Genomic DNA, 19,494 nt, shown 5'->3' with positions numbered 1-19,494 from the left:
CTCCATAGTAGTGACTGAAAGAATAGTTGCAGTGTAAGCTGGATCTTGACCCCATTTTTCCACTTACACTTTCTGAAAATATTTCTTTGTCTGAAATTCGTTAGAGTCAGAAAAGTCATCCAAGTTGTTGTTTACTGCTGCTTACTATAGTAGCACGTGGGTCCATTTGTAGTAGGCCAGTGGTGGGTAATCTGCAGCCCGCGGGCCACATGCAGCCCATCAGGGTAAACTGATTGCGGGCCATGAGACATTTTGCTCATGATGACTGCCCGCAGGCATGGCCCCCCGAAGCTCTCAGTGGCTGGGAAAGCAGAAGAGATCAGTGAGGGGGATGATTTAGTTGGTGTTGGTCCTGCTTTGGGCAGGGGGTTGGATTAGATGACCTCCTGAGGTCTCTTCCAACCCTAATCTTCTATGATTCTATTATTCTATGAATAGAAGTCAGGATTTTTTATTGGGAAAATTCAAAGAAAATACTTCATTTTGGGTTGGTTCAACCCAGATAAAAATATTTTGATTTTTGAACTGATCCAAAACATTTTCAAATCAGTTCAACAAAACTTTAAATTTCATTTCGTTTTCAGTGCAGTGCCGTATGGGTCTTGCAGTTCAGGCCCACATTCTCTCTTATGGGTGGGTTCTGTGAAGGACTACATCTTCCATAATGTAATTTGGCTTGCCCTGTGAGTGAGCTGTGTGGTGCATCATGGAAGTCCTATGATTCTTGGGATTATTATGGGAAACTGGTGGCGTCAGGCTTCTGAACGACAACTCCAACAATATTCAGCTGCAGAATATACCAAGACAAATGTTGCAGTACTTAAGGTCCGTGGACCAGAGCCCTATGATGTTCCAGCCAGTTTTCTGATAAGCGCAACACAAAACCTGACCTTATCACAGGTGTTCTCAAGGTGTTGTCGAAAGGTCAAACTCTGGTCCAGTGTAATGCCAAGATACTTTGGATTAGCCTCGTGGCTGACACTCTCACCACGGAATTGCACATCAAGTTTGGTATTAGCTGTTTTATTGTTCAGATGGAAAGCGGTTACCGTGTGGGGTGGGGGATGTGTGTGTGAGATAGGCCTAAATTTCCAGCATTGGAAATAATCAGCAATTGTGCTAAGATCTCGGATTAGGGTGCAACTGGTGTATGAAGGCTTGTACGCTGCAATGTCATCTTTTTAGATGAATTTCCTTGACTCCATCGCTGGTATATCCGCGGTGTATAGATTTAAAAGTATTGGGGCCAGGAAAGAGCCCTGAGGGATGCCCGAGTTAAGAGTTCTTGGTTTACTGATCTGGCCATTAAGTGTACCTTAAAGTGTACCCCACTCATTGCTGCCAAGAGGCAGATCGTTCGCCGACAGTGAATGGCGCGGGAGAACTTGAGGAAGAGGCCTTGTCTCCAGATAGTGTCATATGCCGAGGACAGATCAACAAGGTGATCTCTGTCTTCAACTTACATTGGAATCCTGCCTCAATGCGGCCGGTAAGTGAAGCTACTTAGTCACAGCAGTTCCTCTTCGGGCGAAATCCTACCTATTTGCATCCCAGAGCAATGAAATCCTCTGAGGAACTCTTAATGCTTAGGCAGCAATCTTCCCTGCATTACCCTGTAAATGAGTATTAATGTTGTCCTGAAGAGATCTTTAAGGATAGTTCATAATTTGATAGAATATATGCATTAAATGATAGAATATATCATGTTGTACTTGCCTTCTGGAGAGTTTGATGGAGTCTTTCCATTCTCCCTATATTTTACTGTCTGATTCTTCCTGTATTTTATTATTATTATTGTTTCATTAATACTGATGTAGGATTTTGTGCTCTGTTATCCTTTTACTCTGATTTGTGGAGGTAACCTCTCAACATAATTAAAGCAACTGTAAATCAACAATATTAACCTCCTCAAATTCACTTGGCACATTCACTCTTTGATGAAGTGCTGTAGTACTTATAATAGCCTGGCTTCGTATGCTGGAAGGTCGTTTTAATGTTTTCTCACAACAGATGAACTACTTATTGAACTCCTACTTACTCTGAGTTTGTGAGTATTTCTGATGTTTGCCTCTGTGTTACCTAATTAAAAGAAGGTAAATGCTCAGTCCTGGGCCTCTCAACTCAACTGCCAAACACACGTCCAGTTAATAAAAATTTGTGTACATGGACACTTGTCCCATGAGAAGTGGACTGAGATCACTAAAATGCTATGCTGGGGGGAAGGATCTGTGTAATCAATTACCAGTCTCTTGTTCCACCCCATTCTTTTCTCATTGTATTAAATGTTCTAAAATATCATTGCACCATTAGTAATGGATTGGTTTTCAGAGATGCAGGTGCAGGGAACTCACTAAGGCCCTGATTCAGGAAAGCATCTCTTCAGGACAGCACTTGGACACATGCATAAATCCCACTGAAGCATGTGCTTAAAGTTAATGTTTAATTTTAACATTTAACAATAATGATGTTTTGGAAGATTGAATGAAGTGAGGAAAAATATGGGGTGGATCGGAAGACTGGTAATTGATTATACAGATCCTTCCACTCTCTAAGTCAGTTCAGCTGCATTCTGAATCTGAATTCTGGGCAAAGACACCTGTTCAACTGAGTTTTTGAAGGTTGAATATGTGCTTCCTAGATGATGGGGTGGAAAGGAGTTTTTGTAGGTGGCTGGCTGGTGGTGCTTCTGTTGACTTAATCATTTAATGCTGCTGAGATATAATTTTATTGTTAGTGGTGTGCTGAGGCACCAAGAGCCTTTTTATCTAGTACTTAAATCTAAAAATAAATATATTCAGTCCTGAATTGAGATGGACTCAAGATACTGCTTTATGTTTTTACGTGGAGGCCACAGTCACTGGGAGTTAGATGGTTAAGTACATGCATAGCACATTGAAAATGCACCTCTGAAGGATATGGAGCAGGGAACTAGCAATGTCCTTACTCACTTAAGGTTGTCACCTTCTGGACAAGAATATTCCCATCTGACCAGAGACTAATAAAACCTGAAAGCAAAATCAATTTTATACTCCCTGTTATTGTGTTAGACAGAGGATTGAAAATTTGCTTTTGCAATTGATTTGTTTTCCATTGCAAAACTAATTACTTCCAATGCAGTTCTTTCTCCACCTGCCTCCAGAGGGGAAACTGTATTGGCTGTGGTAACTTTTGTTCATTGTTCGGGCAGCCGCATCAATACTACTGTTTCTTCCTTGTTTGCGCTGCGTCCAAGAGATTCAAAGCGTTAGCAGAGAGTACTCCAGTATTAGCAATGCCCCTGAATGCCCTACTATTCCCAGGCACACAGTGTTCAGCAAAGCCACACACAGTGACGCTGTTGAGGGCAAAACGAGCCCATTGCTGTACGGCTGAACAACTTGTGCCTTGAAGTGTAGTTGTTAGTGCATTCTGACTTCATCAAGACTTTTCACAGATGCTGATTCAAGGAGTTGAATTTCCTAGAGATTTTGAATCTTAAATGCAGTGACATATAAAGGGGCTTTTTTAAAAAAAAAAAATCATCAAAATGCAGAATATTTTCCCTCTTTTATTTCCTTAGCCAAAAAATAAAATAAAAAATCATGTCATGGGAACTGGGCGGATGTGCCGGGAAACCTTATTACCTAGGTCTGTCAAGTTGGACTACCTCTACACAATGCTTGTTAACCTCCTCTGTGGGGAAGAGAACCAGAAGATCAGTGAAATAGTGAATCTTATGGCCCACCTCATCCTGAGACATATACTTGTCTGCTCATTTACACTGCTGCATGGGAGCCTCCATAGAAAAGGGCTTCGTGCACATGTAACCCACTGTTGAGTGCATCTTACAGGTCCCCTTCAGTGCCTGGTCTGCAGAGGATATGAATCGTTTGCAGCCCTAGCTGGAGAGCCTTGGTTCTTTAGCTCAGGCTGTGGCAGCTCCTGGTTTTTAAGCTCTGGGGTGGCCCCTGTTCAGTTACTGGTGTTTTGGCTAGGATGCTAGTGGTTACACATGCATGCTGTGTCCTCCCAAAGTTTGCAGTCACCCCCCATGCATTATGCAAGTACACCAGATCTTCTGCCAGAGAACTCTCTGCAGGAGCAAGACCTGTGCCTTACTGAATATGAAAGATGCAAGATTGACAGATCTGGAGAATAAAATTTGATTTCCCACGCAATTAAGAGTAGCAGGGGCAGTACAAGTTTTCCTTTGCATTGCTCTGAGAGTATTTAAGCCTCCATATACTCCACAGCAAGATGATCCTTGATTTATGCCGCTAGGCTCCTGGATTCTGCAACAGACTGGGAATTCTGGAGCAGTTTCCTTTACAATAAAAAGTATTGGGTTTTAATAAATTAAATTTGAAACTCCATAACACAGTCAAAAAGAAAAGGAGTACTTGTGGCACCTTAGAGACTAACCAATTTATTTGAGCATAAGCTTTCGTGAGCTACAGCTCACATCCGATGAAGTGTGCTGTAGCTCACGAAAGCTTATGCTCAAATAAATTGGTTAGTCTCTAAGGTGCCACAAGTACTCCTTTTCTTTTTGCGAATACAGACTAACACGGCTGTTACTCTGAAACATAACACAGTCAGTGCATGTGCTGGCCTGTGTTGCTTATTTTGTTGTTAAATTCAGTTTATTTTGCAGTATCCTCTATTTTCAGCTTGCAAGATGCCAAAAATGTTTGTACTGTCAACAAGTAACTGCTTCACGAAAGTTCTCGGGGGCGAAACTGAAAGCATTCCGGCACCTGGGGAGGCATAATAGGCTGTTTTTCCTGAAGAAGAGAGAATATAGAACAGGGATGAAGTAACAGGTAAGGAAGGGGATAAACAGGAATGTTAAATCTTGCAGAGGTTGTGACATTCTATACCTTGGGGAGCATGCTGTCACCCCCATATTCCTCATTTTCATATAATCATGATCTTACCTTACAAGGCATGCTTTATATGTATCAGGGGAAAGATTATGATCTGCTGAAAGTCATTTCTCTATCATAGAATCATAGAATATCAGGGTTGGAAGGGACCTCAGGAGGTCATCTAGTCCAACCCCCTGCTCAAAGCAGGACCAATCCCCAATTTTTGCCCCAGTTCCCTAAATGGTCCCCTCAAGGATTGAACTCACAACCCTGGGTTTAGCAGGCCAATGCTCAAACCACTGAGCTATCCCTCCCCCAATTATGAGAATTGTGGAGTATGGTTGTCACTAAAACATGCTGTAAATTGGGGGAATCAGTCAGATATTAGGTCCCCAGAGGCAACAGCAAGGAAAGTAACCAATGCCTGGGCAGGGTGTGAAACAGCCTATCAACAGCCATTGTCCAGCAAGGGAGCTACAATGCAATGACTCGCCTGCATGAGGCCCTGCCAGGGGAATTGCTCAGCCTTGCTGGAAGAGACTCAGCAATGCCTCACAGACATGCCTGTACTTGTGTTCTACAACCACATGGACTGAGAGTATAAAACAGACAGAGTGGACACATACTATGCCCTTCTCCTGCCCCCCACCTATGCTACAAGCAACTAAGACACTGAGAAGATGACAAGACTCCAACAGAGGAGATTGGCCTAGGTTTAAGGAACAAACCTGTATACTAAGGACTGCAATATCCAGTGGGGTGAGAAAAACTGCTTAATCTAGTTGCTGCCCAGTCTAATAGGGTTGAGAGTTTAGACTGTGTGCTTACAGTTTATTTTATTTCGGTAACCACTTTGACTTGTCTTGCTTTGATTTATAATCACTGAAAATCTATCTTTATAGTTAATAAATCGTTTGTTTATTCTACCTGAAGCAGTACGTTTGGTTTGAAGTGTGTCAGAGACTCCCTTTGGGATAGCAAGCCTGGTACATATCAATTTCTTTGTTAAATTGACAAACTTATACAAGCTTGCAGCATCCAGTGGGCATAACTGGACACTGCAAGACGGAGGTTCCTAGGGTTGTGTCTGGGACTGGAGATATTGTCTAGTGTCATTCGCTTGCAAGTAGCTGGGAGCAGCTTACATGCCAGAGGCGTTGCATGAACAGCCCAGGAGCGGGGGTTCTCACAGCAGAGCAGGGTAAGGCTGGTTCCCAGAGTCAAGGATTGGAGAGGCCTAGCAGATCACCGGTCCAGATAACACCAGAGGGGAATGTCACAGAGGTTGCTTAAGATTCACCAATGGGGATGGTGTTAGCTGATCCAATAGTAATGGCCCTTGACATCCTTATTGGTCTGTTTGTGGCCTACATATATTAGAGAATCCACTTATAGTCCACAGATGGTTTCTTCTGGAGGATATGAAGCCATCCATTATTCTCATAGACTATAATATCCTAAGGATCTCCCAGTGCTTCTCTCTCTCTGCAATGTTCAGAATTGACTTGGACAACCATCACTGGTCCCTTCAGCCTGATAAATTTAAAAAAAGTTCCCTATTCCCAAGCTGAGGCAGTTCTTTCCATTTCAGAGAAATGTTTATGTATCTTGAGTCAACTGGAGACCTCACCATCACATTTTAGCTTAAACTCAGGATCAATCAATGCCTTCTAATCCAGCTTTCTTTTTAACCAACAGCTTTAAATAGCAATTTACAGGTAAAGATGCCTTTTTGTCACTTCTACCAACTTTGGTTCTTCACAGCTTTTACAGATGTAGCACCATTTAAAAATACTTTAGAACTACGAGGCACGACATAACAGCATCTCTTGGAATTCCTTGGCTTTTCCTATAAGTATCTGAGTATCCTCTAAGACAGAGGTGGGCAAACTACGGTCCTTGGCCACATCCGGCCTGTGGGACCGTCCTGCCCGGCCCTTGAGCTCCCAGCTGGGGAGGCTAGCCCCCGGCCCCTCCCCTGCCTTCCCCCCTCCCCCGCAGCTTCCAGTCCTGCTGCTCTGAGTGGCATGGTAAGGGGGCGGGGGAGTTGGATAAGGGGCAAGGGGTCCTGGGGGACTGTCAGGGGACAAGGAGTGGGGGGGTTGGATGGGTTGGGGTTCTGAGGGGGATGGGAAATGGGAGTGGGTGGATAGGGGGCGGGGGCCAGGGGCCAGGCTGTTGGGGAGGCACAGCCTTCCCTACCCTGCCCTCCATACAGTTTCTTACCCCAATGTGGCCCTCAGGCCCAAAATTTTGCCCATTCCAGCTCTAAGAGATACCAAGCACCCACCACTCCCACTGCAGTCAAGGTTTAATTGAGAGCCATCAGAACCTCTCATAAAATGTTCAGTAACTCATAAGATTGGGCCTTAAATTAAATCAGCATCAGATTAGCTGGGAGATCTTTTTTTGTTTCCTTGGTTTGTGAGACTATTTCAGTGTTTCACAGTCTCCTCACTCAATGTGTTAATCTGGAAACCAGAATATGGAATTGTCTCTAAATTCATATCTGGATAAATGACTTACATGACTACCATTTTATTTATCTCTAGCGATAAGCTTGCTTAACACAGTGTTGTTTTGGTCATAGGTGCAGCTGGAGGATATAAGACTTCATTTGTCTCTTGGCTAAATGTTATAAAATTTGCATGGATCCTGACTAATGACCCAAGCATTCTGTGTTTCCATACCTATGGAATTTATCATATAATTGCGCTCTAGAACCTAAGCCTTCATTTTTAAAAATCTAGCCCTTACTGTTCTGAAGAAATCACGAAAATGTGAATTGTGATATAGCATTACCTTCCTTAGTCTACAGACAGCTGGAAACAAAAATCTCAGAGAGGTGTACACTATCCCTTTAATCTCAACCAGTTGTTAGTCTGAAACATGGCAAAAACAGAACTCTAATGTTTCTTCCTCCCACTACAATGTTTCTCAATCCTTCTGAATGACAACACTATTATCCTGCCTGGAATTTAGGCTCATGACCTAGGTATAGTTCTCGATTTGGACTTTTTGCTAGGTCCTTACATCCAGGCCATAACTAAGCATATGTCTACACTATGAAATTAGGTCGATATTATAGAAGTCAATTTTTAGAAATCAGTTTTATACAGTCAATTGCGTATGTCCACACTAAGCACATTAAGTCAGCAGAGTGCGTCCTCACTACCGTGGCGAGCATCGACTTACTGAGCGGTGCACTGTGGGTAGCTATCCCACAGTTCCCGCAGTCTCCGCCATCCATTGGAATTCTGGTTAAGCACCCAATGCCTGATGGGGCAAAAACATTGTCACGGGTGGTTTTGGGTACATGTCGCCAGTTGCCCTTCCCTCCGTGAAAGCAACGGCAGACAATCGTTTCACACCTTTTTTCCGTGGAGACGCCATACCACGGCAAGTGTGCAGCCCTTTCAGCTCAGCTCACCGACACCGCCGCTGTTGTGTCCTGGGTGCTGCTGGCAGCAGATGGTACAGTAGGACTGCTAATCGTCGTCATACACCGCTTCCGCTGCAACTCTGCTCTGCTGCTATTGTCTCAATAGCAAATTTCTCCGGGTTGTCTGTCATGGCCTCCCAGGTACGTGTGTTCTTCCTCGGGAAAGGTGCACGGTGCTAACCATCGTCCTCCACCGCTTCCGCTGCAACTCTGCTCTCCTGTTCTCATGAATCCACCTCGCAGATCCTCTCGTCGTTCTCTATAAATATCTATTCTCGTGGCATCCGTCGTCAGCCACCGCTTCTGCTGCAACTCTGCTGTCCTGCAGACGCCATACCATGGCAAGCATGGAGCCCACTCAGATCACTGTGGCAGTTATGACCATTGTAAACACCTTGCGCATTATCCTACAGTATATGCAGAACCAGAACCTGCAAAAGTAGGCGAGCAGGCGACAACAGCGCAGTGACGAGAGTGATGAGGACATGGACACAGACTTCTCTCAAAGCATGGGCCCCGGCAATTTGGACATCCTGGTGGCAATGGGGCAGGCTCATGCCGTGGAATGCTGATTCTGGGCCCGGGAAACAAGCACAGACTGGTGGGACTGCATACTGTTGCAGGGCTGGGACGATTCCCAGTGGCTGCGAAACTTTCGCATGTGTAAGGGCACTTTCATGGAACTTTGTGACTTGCTTTCCTCTGCTCTGAAGCGCAAGAATACCAAGATGAGAGCAGCCCTCACAGTTCACAAGCGAGTGGCGATAGCCCTGTGGAAGCTTGCAATGCCAGACAGCTACCGGTCAGTGAGGAATCAATTTGGAGTTGGCAAATCCACTGTGGGGGCTGCTGTGATCCAAGCAGACAACGCAATCACTGAGCTGCTGCTCTCAAGAGTAGCAACTCTGGGAAATGTGCAGGTCATAGTGGATGGCTTTGCTGCAATGGGATTCCCTAACTGTGGTGGGGCCATAGACGGAAGACATATCCCTATCTTGGGACCGGACCACCTTGGCAGCCAGTACATAAACCACACGGGGTACTTTTCAATGGTGCTGCAAACACTGGTGGATCACAAGGGGTGTTTCAGCGACATCAACGTGGGATGGCCGGGAAAGGTACATGACGCTCGCATCTTCAGGAACTCTGGTCTGTTTGAACAGCTGCAGGAAGGGACTTACTTCCCAGACCAGAAAATAACTGTTGGGGATGTTTGAAATGCCTATAGTTATCCTTGGGGACCCAGCCTACCGCTTAAAGGCATGGCTAATGAAGCCATACCAGGCACCCTGGACAGTAGTAAGGAGCTGTTCAACTATAGGTTGAACAAGTGCAGAATGGTGGTAGAATGTGCATTTGGATGTTTAAAAGCGTGCTGGTGCAGTTTACTGACTCGGTTACAGCTCAGCGAAACCCATATTCCCATTGTTATTGCTGCTTGCTGTGTGCTCCACAATATCTGTGAGAGTAAGGGGGAGGCAAATCACCTGGCCACTGATTATGCACAGCCAGACACCAGGGCGATTAGAAGAGCACAGCAGGGCATGCTGCGCATCAGAGACTGGCCAGGCTATGGTGTGACAGTTCTGTTTGTTGCTCCTTGATGAAGACCCGCCCCCTTGGTTCACTCTACTTTCCGGTAAGCCAACCGCCCTCCCCGCTTTGATCACTGCTTGCAGAGGCAATAAAGTCATTGTTGTTTCAAAATCATGCATTCTTTATTAATTCATCACACAAATAGGGGGATAACTGCCAAGGTAGCCTGGGAGGGGTGAGGGAGGAGGGAAGCACCGGGTGGGTGGTGGATGAGGGGAGGAAGGAAGGACAAGGCCACACTGCACTTCAAAACTTATTGAATGCCAGCCTTCTGTTGCTTGGGCAGACCTCTGGGGTGGAGTGGTTGGGTGCCTGGAGGTGCCCCCCCCCCCCCGTGTTCTTGGGCGTCTGGGTGAGGAGGCTATGGAACTTGGGGAAGAGGGTGGGCAGTTACACAGTGGCTTCAGTGGCGGTCTGTGCTCCTGCTGCCTTTCCTGCAGCTCCACCATACGCCAGAGCATATCAGTTTGATCCTCCAGTAGCCTTAGCATTGCATCCTGCCTCCTCTCATCACGCTGCCACCACCTCTCCTATTGTTCATCCCTCCTGTCCTCGCATTCATTTTCCGCTTTCCTGGACTCTGCCATTGTCTGCTTCCATGCATTCTGCTGAGCTCTTTCAGTGCGGGAGGACTGCATGAGCTCAGAGAACATTTTCATCGTGAGTGCGTTTTTTTCACCTTCTTATCTGCGCTAGCCTCTGGGACGATGATAGGGGGAGCGTTGAATCATTTGCAGTTGCAGGAGGAAAAAAAGAGAGAGTAGTATTTAAAAAGACACATTTTAGAGAACAATGGGTAGACTCTTTCATGGTGAACCAAGCTGTTAACATTACATAGCACATGTGCTTTCGGTACAAGGTCACATTTTGTCTCTTATATTGAGGGCCTGCTGGTTTAGTTTGAGAGATCACACACGCAGGGCCGGGCAACAGAATTCGGCTTGCAGGCAGCCATGGTAAGCCACAGTCTTTCGGCTTCTTCAACCTTCGTAACGTGGGAATGGTTTAAAACAGCAGCGCCCTCCTTTCCCGTACCAAGCACCTGTTGGGTTGGCCATTTAAAAGGAGGGGCTGCGGTTTTCGGGTTAACGTGCAGCACAAACCCAACTACACTCCCTCCCCCTCCCCCAATTCTCTGGGATGATCACTCTCCTGAGGCTAACACAGAGAGTTGAAGAATGGATGTTGCTTGAATGCCAGCAAACACCGGGACCATATGCTGCCATGCTTTGTTATGCAGTGATTCTAGACTACGTGCTACGGGCCTGGCATGGTAAAGTGTCCTACCATGGAGGACAGAATAAGGCTGCCGTCTCCAGAAACCTTTTGCAAAGTCTTTGGGAGTACCTCCAGGAGAGCTTCATAGAGATGTCCTTGGAGGATTCCCGCTCCATCCCCAGACACGTTAACAGACTTTTCCAGTCGCTGTACTAGCCGTGAATGCATCCCAAATCTTCAGGGAAAATTAATCAGTAAACACGCTTACTTTTGAACCATGTGTTATATTTACAAAGGTACACTCCCCAGAGGTGCCTTCTCTGGCTTCATGGTCTGGGAGCCCGCCTTGGGAGGGTTGGGAGGGTACTGGCTCCAGGGTGATAAACAGTTCCTGGCTGTCGGGGAGAACAGTTTCTCCGCTTGCCTGTTGTGCGCTATCCTCCTCCTCCTCATCATCTTCCTTATTCCCAAAATCCTCATCCCTGTTGCATGAGACTCCCCCCCCCACCCTCTATAGGTGTCCATGGACAGGGGTGGGATAGTGGTAGGGGGGCCCCCCTAGAATTGCATGCAGCTCATCATAGAAGTGGCCTGTCTGCGGCTCTGACCCAGACTGGCCGTTTGCCTCTTTGGTTTTTTGGTAGGCTTGCCTGAGCTCCTTAATTTTCATGCAGCACTGCTGCAGGTCCCTGTTGTCGCCTCTGTCCTCCATGCCCTTGGAGATTTTTGCAAACATTTTGGCATTTTGTCTTTCGGAATGGAGTTCTGATAGCACGGATTCGTCTCCCCATACAGTGATCAGATGCAATACCTCCCGTTTGGTCCATGATGGAGCTCTTTTGCGATTCTGGGACTGCATGGTCACCTATGCTGATGAGCTCACCACGCTGGCCAAACAGGAAATGAAATTCAAAAGTTCCCAGGGCTTTTCCTGTGTACCTAGCTAGTGCATCTGAGTTGAAAGTGCTGTCCAGAGTGGTCACACTGGAGCACTCTGGGATAGCTCTTGGAGGCCAATACCATTGAATTGCATCCACACTACCCCAAATTCGACCCAGCGATGTTGATTTCAGTGCTTATCCCCTCGTCGGGGAGGAGTGCAGAAATTGATTTTAAGAGCCCTTTAAGTCGACAAAAATGGCTTTGTCGTGTGGACGGGTGCAGGGTTAAATGGATCTAACGCTGCTAAATTCAACCTAAACTCATAGTGTAGACCAGGGCTAAGTCTTGCAGATTCTTTCTACAGAACATCTCTAAGACCTGTTTTTTCCTATCCATCCATACAGATAAAACTTTGTCTGCCATAAAGTCTATAGCAGTTAGTGCAGAGACTGCTGCCTATTATGCTGACCAGTGCTGTCTCATTGTTCCCTTGTATCCCTCCCATCTATCTACATCCATCTGTTGTCTCTTGTCTTATACATAGGTTGTAAACCCTTTGGTGCAGACCCTTTATTCTGCCTTTGTACAGCACCTGGCACAATGGGGGCCTGTTTCATGACCTAGGCTCCCAGATGCTATGATAATACAAATTATTAATAATAATGAATATGTAAATTTCATAGGTCACTGCTGATCCTTTTAGCTGGAAGATTGAGGAAGCATACTTATCCCCACAATCTCAAATGTCTCCCCAGGTCCAAATGCCACAACTGTTCCCTACCCAGCTGCGAAAACCTCCGGCTTCCCCTTGGTAATGTCCATGCAGTTATGCCTTGCCAATACAAAAATCTCTGGCATATCAAAAACTGAAAAAGTTGAGCCAGCATAAAATAAATTGGACTTAATATCAAAATAAATAACACAGGGGTTACTGTAGTGGTTTTATTATTCAATTGCATATTTAATTCACTGAGCGCCTACCCTTTTTTATTTACTTTAAGCTACCATTGAATTTCTGATGTGCTGCACTTTGAATGTAACATATCCAGGAATTTTGCACATGGTTTTTAGTTCAGTTTGTTGTGGAGTACACAGGATCTTGTTTATAATCATGCATTTACATTTCCTCGTTGTCATGTGACACACCTAAAAAGCAAGTTGGTTTCTGCATCAGGTAAAAGTATGTGGATTTATAGCCAAACACTTTTACTGTCAGTTAAAGCACATGTGGGTAAGTCCCAGAACACACAGGGTATGTCTAAACAGTCTGTGACAGTGAGACTGTCTGCCCAAGTCAACAGACTTGGACTCACCCTTGCACTCTAAAAGTATCTGTGTAGGCATATCTTTGAAGTTGTGGCTTGGATTGGAACTTGGGCGCTTGAAGCCTAGGGGGGTTGGGCTTCAGAGCCTGAGCCACATCTTCATAAGAGCTCTCTACACAGCTATTTTTAGAATGCTAGGGCGAGCCCGGCAAGCCCAAGTCTGTTGACTAACTCTGGGGGTTAGACTAGATGACCCTTATGGTCCCTTCTAACACTATAATTCTGTGACCAGGTCAGGGAGGCTCATGACCATGGGCTGTGTAGGCATGTCTATAGAGTCATGGAATTTAAGGCCACAAGGGACCACCAGATCATCAGATCTGACCTTCTGTATATCATAGGCCACCAATGCCATCCAACAACCGCATGCTAAACCCAACAACAGAAATTAGACCAAAATATTACAGCTCTTGGGGAGACTAGACTACTATGTGCCATTGGCAGAGAATAGGAGGAACTGAGGTGGCACAAGTGCCAGAGGCTCCTGCAATGGCAGGGAAATGATTAAGGGAGAGATACCCGGATGATTCAGGCAAGGAACCCATACCCCATGTTGCAGAGGAAGGCAAAACACCATCACCACTACCACCCCCACCACCCTCCAGGGTCACTGACATCTGATCTGGAGGGAAATTCCTTCCCAATGCCATGTGCATTTCTATCTGAAGTGAACTAGGTGATTATAAGGTGATATAAATTACTGGACAGGTAGAGCAAACCCCTTGTGACACTAGGAAAAAATGCTGCTGTACCACTGGAGGCAGAGAAGGAAGAAAAGAAGCAGCTTTAGATGGGTTTATCTTCTAACAGGATTTATAGAGCTGGGCACTTTTTTTTAATAGGGGAACAGATTTTTCCAAAGATACAGATTCAGCAAATCAGCTTTATTTCATCTCTGTGAGGAGCTCTTCTGCCAATTTGAGCAAAAATTGTGCTTTTTTTATAGCTTCACTTTCATAGAAAGAGCAATATGAAAACTCGGCAGATTTAAAGACTGTCGATTAGACCATCAAGCCCTTAAAACTGAAACATGATTTTCTTTTACTGACTTCTTATCCCGTCCTTCTTCTTACAGGTGCAGTAAGGAGGTTGGGGACTTCATGTCGTCTGAATATGATGGGATGGAATATACGGACACTTCAATGTTAGTTGGAGAGCCCTCATCTAGCCAATGACAAAATACCTCCCTTTCTCCACTAAGGAATACAACCATGAGCCCTTTGGGTCATCAGTGCTGGTCTAGGAAGCCACCTACTTCTCCCCAGGAACTGGGTTTTTGTTCCAGTTCAGATTCTAACTGTGTCTGGTGGTTTCTAAGGCGGACTGTAGAGCCTAGCGGAAGATCTAGGTGAAAGTGCTTCTCTCACTAGCTTTGACGGGCTGAGGCAAGGCAGATGTCAGTCTTATTTTTGGACTGACCTCATGATTGAGAGCAAATGGGCTTCATCACTCTAAAAACTTGTTAAGAAGGAAGAGGAGGAGGCTGGAGGAACTGTGAGTATCTGAAGAGTAGCAAATGCAGGTAGAAGCAATAGACATAGCTAAGTTATTTCCCGTGTTAGTCTTTATTTCTTTTTGTTTTGCTTGAGTTCAAAATGTTGGGTCAAAACCCTGGATCTGTTTGTCTTTTGGATTTTGCAAGGAGCAAGGGGAGATGGGTCACAATCTCCCTTATGGGGACCTATCTTTGTAACAGGCTGAGCCAAAACTTTGGGTCCAGACATCCTGAGTGGCTGCTTTATTTCAGAGTCAGTCAGACACAAACCACTAAAGGGATTTTTTTTTTCTTTCACTGAAGAACTCTGACATGTGTCTCTCTGGAGGTGTAAACTCAATGACACACTTCTTTTGTAGAAGGGTAGCTTTGGGCCTCCCCTATATGACTAACCATGAACAGCTAATTATGTGTTTAAATGATTTACTTGATTTTCAGGTGACCTCCTCTGTTTGGGTGATGCAGCTTATTCTGCCCTTTTTGTGTACGACCCCTGTGAGTAAAATCCATCCCTGTGCGGAGGGCCTTGTATGAGGTCTATCCACGCTGAGGTGCCACCTCAGCCCCCAGAACAAGGAACAGAACGGTGCATAGCCTTTGTGCTGGCCCTCTGAACAGGGATGAATTTCATTCACTGTGTGGGTGACAGAATATAATTGTGCAAACCATGCGTACCAACCCATTTTATCATTTTTTGAGCAAGTAGAGCCTATGCTGAGGCCTCCGTTTTTCCAAATGAATCTGAAACATCTGTGGAAGATTTTGCTTCTGCCATCATCAGAAAATGCACTTACGTTTTTAATAGTGCTGGTTACTTGTACAGAAACCAGGGTGCACTCAGAGCAGTGGTTCTCAACTTACTTATCATTGTGTGCCCGCGCCAGATCCCCAACCTAATGGGGCTGGCCCGGAGCTCGCGGGGCCAGGCAGCAACCCCGGATCCCCCTCCCTGCAGGGCCGGCTGGGAGACCGGAAGCCTCAACCCCTGGACTCCCGCCAAATGGCAGCCCTGACCTCGCCTCACTGGGCAGCTGGGAACCCGGACCCCACCTCGTGAGCTGGGCTGCAGCTGTTCGCTAATTGGGCCGCCTGCGGGCCACAGGGTTGAGAACCGCTAACTTTTGAAAATACTGTTTCTACAGATACATCCAAGAATAACTTTGGTAACAATATACTAAATGTTAATGCTTTGGGTTTTCTTTTCTAAAGCTGCAGATATTTAGAAAATTGAGAGGAATGAACAGGGACATTTTTGGTGAGGTCACTTTATTAATAAGATCTTAGGGACATTCACCTCCAGTATCTACCACTGATTCTTGTAGTTGTTTAATAGTACAGTGAAATAAAAAGTTATTTTCTCAGTTTTGATTTTAGCTTAGCCATGATGGCTGGTCTCACCTGTTTCTCAAGGACAATGTTGCTTGGTGTTTGTTTGCTTTAAAGCGTGCAAGCATAGTGATTTCAAATGCATGTACATATTACCATGGCAAAGCCAGCAGTTTCAAATAGGGTTGCCAATTTTGGTTGGATGTATTCCTGGAGGTTTCATCACATGACATAATTTTTAATTAAACATTGATCTTTAATTCCTGGAGACTCCAAGCCAATCCTATAGGGTTGGCACCCCTAGTGTCCAACAAAACCTACAACTGTTTTCCAGAGTGCAAGTCAAGCTTCTTCCCATTTGCCACATGGATTAATACTCACACTTATGGGTTAATGTCTCCAAAGCATTGGAAATCTTGTTCAATGTGAATAGGATCATAGCAGCGGATGGAAAAAACCTAGTACAACAGTGAGTCTCATCCTCATGCTAGTACAGGCTATGATCCTCCTGCATCAAGTGTCACACTGATGCTGCGACATTCAACGGGTGCTTAATCATGTGTTTTATTACTGCCACCTTCTCAGCCTTGGTGGAGCTAAAACTTTCAAATCACACACAGTGGGGTGGACCCGATTCTGGGCCCTATCCACTGTTTGAAGCTCTCCAATTCCGTTTTTGTGCTTTAGAAGGAGCTTTCATGGATTATGGTCCTCTAGAAAGAGAAAGGGATAGGAGTCAAAAATACTGCTGCAGCTGTTCTCTGAAGAAAGGAGGGAGGCAGGACCTCCAGCTGAATGCAGAGATAAAGGGATATTGCATGAATGGCTTTTTTCCCCCTCCTTCCCTGGGAAAAAGGCTGCTCTGAGTTACCATAGTTTCTGGTTTCTTTAGTAACCATTCCATGTATCTTTGAAGTAGCTGTCCTAAAATAGTGTGTGGCCAAGGAAAGGCCTGTGGAAAACTGCTGTCTGACATAGCATTAGTTTATTTATTTATTTATTTTTCTTCCTTCTCCTTTTTGAGAGTGAATCAGGAGTAAAAGCGTCCGTGTGTAAGAGAGAGAGAACTCCAGTATGAGATTCTGTTCCTGTATTGCTGATGAATAGTACATGCTTGATATAATATCCATTAGCACCTCTTTCTCCCAAAGCAGTATATTCTGGAACTTCCGCATCCCTGCAGAACTGCACTGTATAACAAAGTTAGGGTAGAACCAAGAAACCACAAGTTTTATGTTCTCTTTCACAAGCCAAGGAATGAAAGATTCATTTGGTGCACTTTGTTTTGTGATATTTGTGGAGAGTGCGTTTTTCTCAAGATCAGCTCCTGTTTTCATTGAGAGGAAGGGAAAACAACTCCTGGTTGGTAGATTCAATTTTTGCAAGTGCACAGCATGTGTTAGACTGTAGTTTTGCTTAAACTGATTAAAGCTGTTGAGTCTGGCAAAGTGATTTTTGAAAACACACACACACACACACACACACACACACACTCACTCACTCCTGCTGTCAAGAGCTGAACTGCTTCTACATTTAAAATAGAAGAGTCCACACAGCACTTCTTTGCTGAGTGTTGATACAGACTGACTTTAAATACCCTATTTGGTAAGAGAAAATAAATAAATAAATAACTTGGCTGCATTCTTTGTTCTATTTAGAACTTTTAATAAATACAATTTCCCACATCTATTTCTGAATCCCCCAAAGGAGTCTTTCAGTTAAATTCCTGTTCCCCTATTTGCAGCCTTCTACTCCTATGTAGATTAAAAAATGTGCTACTTTTCAGAGGAATTTAGTGGTGGTAACCTGCAAGGGATGTGCCGTGTTCTCTTTACTGCCTGAGGACAGAAGGGATTTCATGTGCATGAAGTGCAAGATGGTGGCTGTGCTGGAGGAGAACATTCTTGGCTTGGAGGGGCAAGTAGAGATGCTACTGAGAATCAGAGACTCTGAGGAGTTCTTAGATAGTCAGGTTCAGGAAACACCAGTACCTCAGGTTCAAGGAAGAATGGAGCTGGCCACCAAGAAATCGGAAGTCAGAGAGGAGGACTGGTAGTTTGTAACCTAGAGGCAGGAGGTCATGGTGTTGTTCTACATGGCTGGTGATAAATGGGAATGGGAAGACTGTGGCATCAGAGAGAAGATGGCTGGAAGGAATTCCACACAGCTGGAAGTTTGAAATCAATACCAGGTCCTCAATGTGGAAACTTTGAAAGATACCTCTCAAGATCCAGCAGGTCCAAGGGAAGGGAGAGATGTACCGAACATGCCTGTGGATGGCAGCTTGGCCCAACCTGTAGGAAAATCATGCTTGTCCACAAAGAGGTCTCCATTCATCCAAGGAAGACAGATTATTCTTGTTGGAGATTCAATACTCAGAAGAACCTTGAGGACATTTTACAAGGGACAGGCAGACAACTGGACAGTGGGCTGCTTTCCTGGAGCCGAGGCACCAGATGTCACTCTAAGATTGGAAGCTGACAGGCAAAGATCCATTGGTGATGGTTCATGTTGGCACTAATGACAGTGTGTCACAGGGTATCTCTCAGACAGCACATGACTTCAGGGAACTCGGAAGCGTGCTGAAGAAGAAGAATGTCCAAGTCATCTATGGTCCTTCCTGTCCCACAATTAAAGGAAGACAGAAGGTAGAAGATTCTGGAAGTGAACCACTGGCTAGATGAGTGGTGTAGGGTGAAGGGTTTGGGTTTTCTGGAACACTGGTCTACCTTCCATGGGGAGAGGGGGACTGTATAGTTTGGATGGCCTCCAACCTTGGTGGAAGGTGGACAAATCTTCTCAGGGACAGACTCTCTAGAAGGATCGGGGTAAGTTAAATGAATAACAAAAAGGGAGGGTAAGACAAGGGAAGATATGAGCGCTCAGCAGTAAATCAAGATGTTGAGAACAAAATCAAGGAACAAAAGGACACAAAGAGAAGACATTCTTGAATTTCCTATGCACTAATGCTAGGAGCCTGGGTGACAAGCAAGAGGAATTGGAATTACTCATTTTATGAAATACCTTTGATCTAGTTGGTATTCATGAAGTTTGGTGGGATGATTCCCATGACTGGAATGTTTAAAATCAATGGTTAGAACATAGAACTAGGTTCACCGGGGGACGGAGACCAAAGCCCTGAGGTAAGTGGGAAAGCGGGATTCCGGGAGGAAGCACAGGCAGGAATGTCTGTGAGGGGAGGGCTCCTGCCTCATACTGGGAATGAGGGGCGATCAACAGGTTATCTCAAGTGCTTATATACAAATGCACAAAGCCTTGGAAACAAGCAGGGAGAACTGGAGGTCCTGGTGATGTCAAGGAACTATGACGTGATTGGAGTAACAGAGACTTGGTGGGATAACT

The 19,494-nt window shown here is 45.1% G+C and overlaps 2 long non-coding RNA genes across 3 annotated transcripts in view; both read left to right on the top strand.

Moving 5' to 3' along the window:
* Window positions 1–16,176, top strand: part of LOC122464147 — a 135,115-nt gene extending 118,939 nt beyond the window's left edge. The window contains exons 4-5 of the long non-coding RNA XR_006288067.1: window positions 4,650–4,802; window positions 14,386–16,176. This is a non-coding gene — a long non-coding RNA (uncharacterized LOC122464147). The remainder of the gene's footprint in view (window positions 1–4,649; window positions 4,803–14,385) is intronic.
* Window positions 1–19,494, top strand: part of LOC122464146 — a 395,100-nt gene that overhangs the window by 183,352 nt on the left and 192,254 nt on the right. The gene's annotated exons all lie outside the window — the stretch shown is intronic.

Source organism: Chelonia mydas, chromosome 1 (genome assembly GCF_015237465.2).
Source record: "Chelonia mydas isolate rCheMyd1 chromosome 1, rCheMyd1.pri.v2, whole genome shotgun sequence".
NCBI classification, from domain to species: domain Eukaryota; kingdom Metazoa; phylum Chordata; order Testudines; family Cheloniidae; genus Chelonia; species Chelonia mydas.
The sequence above is the reverse complement of the archived record's forward strand: the minus strand, read 5'-3'. Positions and strand labels throughout refer to the sequence as shown.